Source organism: Triticum dicoccoides, chromosome 2A (assembly GCF_002162155.2).
Source record: "Triticum dicoccoides isolate Atlit2015 ecotype Zavitan chromosome 2A, WEW_v2.0, whole genome shotgun sequence".
NCBI lineage: Eukaryota > Viridiplantae > Streptophyta > Magnoliopsida > Poales > Poaceae > Triticum > Triticum dicoccoides.
The window spans coordinates 348,128,334-348,132,416 of record NC_041382.1 but is presented as its reverse complement, the minus strand read 5'-3'; positions in this window follow the sequence as shown (position 1 = coordinate 348,132,416).

The window sequence follows — 4,083 nt, the reverse complement described above, 5'->3', positions numbered from 1 at the left end:
CACAGTACATTGGGCTCCACGAGGCTCCCCCTCTCAAAAATATCTGCCCCCCTCGAGGGTTTTTCTGCTTCATAACACACGGTTGTTATCTCCAGACCGTGTGCGATGTTTCTTGTTCCCAATCCCACCTGCATCCCTAGAAAATATATGCCCGCCTCAAGGGTTTTTTCTATTTCATAACACACGGTTTCTATCTCCAGACCATGTGTCATGCACTATCATCAAAATTTTCAATAGCCCGGCATTTCACTCCTGCGTTTGACTCCCGCGTAGTAAAATTTTCAGTACCCGCATCATTTCCTCAAACACCCCCTCCATGCACACACACACACAACACACACACACACACACACATACACACCAAAACCTCCTCGGGCGTGTGCATACACACACCCCCTCCCTCGGTCGAAACCCTAGCAAGGTCCCTGCCGCCGCTGCCGCCCCCGCCGCAAGGCCTCCATTGTCAACATCTGACGGTTTGCCCATGCAGCTTACCCACCGATCTCCATACCCAGGCTGCCCTGAGTTTCTTAGATGACGCCTGCCAAACGCCCCCTTTCCCACAGATCGCTATCCCCATCCACCACTCCAGAGCATCGTAGCCTAAGCCTGCTATGCTTCCCGTGGAGCTCGAGGAGCGACTTACCCAAAAGATGTGTATAGCGGTCTCTCCGCCCGACGTCGCCGAGGAAGCTGGCGGCCATTACTGGTAGCAGACACTCAAGCAGCGGGCTAGAGTATGCGGGCATGTCTCGGCCGACGGCTACGACATCGAGGTCATCGACAGCGATGGCCTGAGGCGGGCTATGTCACAGGTTAAGTGGCCCACCCCCAACCCCTCAGGATCAACTACCATCATCTCATCCATAGCCCCACCACTGATATCCTCTGGCTCGCTGTCAACAATTTGCCATTCTACATCGCCATCGAGCCCCTTTTGTAATTTCGGAAGGACACGTTCTGCGACGCTGGCTTGGGATCCACAGCTTCCAAGTCAGACCTCATCAACGGAGACCACAAGGAGGGAACCCTCTCCGGCTCTTCCAAGGGGAAAGATCCCATCTGCTCTTCCAAGGGGAAAGCGCCCGTCTGCGACATCAGGGAGGGAACCCTATAGCCTTGCTCTTCCAAGGGGAAGGAGCCCATCTGCGACAATATGGAGCGCATCCAGGGTCTGTGCTCTTCCCACGGGAACGAGCCCATCTGTGACAAGTGAGGAAACCCATGATTTGTTTTGCCCCTGCCTCTTCACAGGGAGAACCCATGATTTGTTTTGTCGAGTCCCTTTTGTAGTGTAGTGAGAATATGTCTAGTTTTAATTGCTATATCTGGTTGTTTGCAGTATGCCTTGTTTATTTCAATTGTTCACAATGTGATGCTCTATATGTGCAATTATTTATTGTGCAGTACATTTCATCAATCCAGTTTTAAACATACTGATAGGAATGCATATATTAGCTTGTTGTTAAGCCTGTTATAGCTAGCATATGCCTCTTTTAAAGTTTTTTGATTATTCGGTTGTTTGTAGTTAGCATATGTCCAGTTTCAAATGCTATCTTTGGTTGTACATAGTATGCCTTGTTTATTCCAGTTATTCACAACGTGATGTTCTATATGTGCAAGTATGAACTGTTGTGCTTAACATGCTTCTCGATGTACCTATAGAGGACAATTTTGGGAATGATTGTTGTTTTCCATCGAGGTTAGTTTCATCCCATGGCTTATATATGCTCACTGTTCAGGATATCGGTAGTTGGTACCATATAGGTCGGCGGCTGATAAGGGACTAATCGGTGAATCGGACTTTTAACTGAATATATCTGCAACCCATTTATCGTTAGGTTAACTAGGGCCATATGTAATATATCTGAGGCTACATAGCAACATGCACTGTACTTAATGTCTAAATATGCAATCCTAGGCTACATAGCAACATGGAAGAGTGTTACGTTAATGTTCTAATGATATCTAGATATACGTAGAAGAGCAGCAACAACAACAACAATAATACATCCCTGTTTGGATACTCAACTTAGCTAGAGGTTAGAGTTAGTTTCTAGCTCATTACTAACCCTGAACTAACTCCATCCAAAGAGTTGTTTGGATGGCAGGGTTAGATTGACAATAAATGCACTAGGAGAACTAGCTCCAATTAGCACCCCTTGGGTTGGATATTTTTTTGGGTGGGTTATAGATGCAACTAGCTCAAACTAGCCCTCATGTTTAAATATACTTTAGGGCTATTTGAGCCCAAACTAGCTCAAACTAACTGTAACCCCTGGATACAGCAGCAGCTAATTAGCCGATAATTTGTAAGAATGCACTAAACTCCTTCAGGCCCATAATATAAGATGTTAATTTATCTAATATGTCAGTATATTGGATGTTATAAGATAATCCCTTCATTCCTAAATATTTGTCTTCTTAGAGATTTCAAATGGACTACCACATACGGATGTATATAGACACATTATAAAAGAGTGTTGTACTACATCATTGCAATTTAGCTTCTAATATTAACTTGGTGCTTTTAGGTACATATGTCATTGGTAAAGATCTGCGCTTTGACCCTTTCTGTGTATGGGGCAATGAGATATCGATGAACTAGTATCAAGTGAGGAAGCTGATAAAGATTGTTAGTAAAATGGGTCCAAAGATGGCAATTAAACTGTTTGTTTACACTTTATCCAAGACAACAGCGAACTACAGGATGGTAAGTAAGAACTTTGCAGCCTTCTTTTTACTGCCCATAATGAGTTGTGTTATATGACAATGTCTGAATCTTTTTCCTTTGCAGTGGTTGCCAAAGCAGTTTACTCAAGATTACCTCTCAAACTACATGATTGGTGGGCATGCAAAGGTTAAAGTATTTCTACCAGAACACGATGATTATCTAGATATTTTCATGAAGACCTTGAAGGATGGGCAGTCGACCATCACAAGGGGTTGGACTAGAGTCGTGCGTGCCTTCTGCATGTAGGAGGGCACAATATGGGCATTCCGCTTCACCTTGTTTAGCAACCAAAATATATTTTGCCTCTTTCTTTACCGTCTTTAATAGTACAAGTATACAAGTGTTGTTCATCATTCTTTATTTGGTTCTTATGTAATTCTTGAACGTATGTACCTATGAATCGAATAATGCATTGGTTGTTTGAACCTGATGGATATGAATAAAGTTGTAGCATACATTCAAATTCAAATTCAAATCCGGTACAATTTGAAGTGGCAGCAATTAAATTACGGTGAAAATATGCTCTCCAGGTTGTTACGGCACACATGGTTGGTAAAACACAAATGTTTGCGATATACACCATAATCCGAGACAATTCACAAAGAGGAAACGTGTGTAAGCATGCACACAGTTGCCGTTTCCAAAGCGTGTGCGATGTCAGACAATATCACGAACGGTGCGGCAAACTAAACGTTTGTGTTAGTTGCCTTGTCGTTGCAACCATGAACTATTTCTGATGAAGTATGCATCGTAAATGTTGCACCATAGAATAGCGTGTGCGATAGTTGTCGTGTACGACGATGTTACGACGGTCTGACGTTTCGTAATCCTATCCGACACTCATATGACAATTAGCTAATCTTCTTAACAGTGAACCGTTTGTGATGGTCCGCGCATCATACACGTTCTATAATAGTGAGTTGTTTGTGACAGGCGGCGCATCGTAAATGTAGCACCACATAATACTGACTGCGATGGCAATGCGAGCAGAAACAAGTAGGAGTACTATAGGGTCCCTATCCCCGATGGTTTCTGGGTCGTGTGGGAAGGACCCCCTATCGCCCACACTCACTTGGTGACGGTTCCAAATGCCTTCGTGGAAAGGGGTTAAAAACCGTTTGTTTAGGACCGACGCGCACCAGTGTGTGGGTATCATTTTGCAAAATTGCCATAGTTTCCTTCCTATCCGTCGGATATAAATTGGACGGCCCATATTGCATGATGGCATGCATACCATCATCACTAACTCTGTTTTTATAAGAGTAGAGATAGAGAGTAGAGAGTAGAGATAAATATAAATATAAAATAAATATAAGAGTGGAGAAGAGAGTGGAGATAGCAGGGACGTC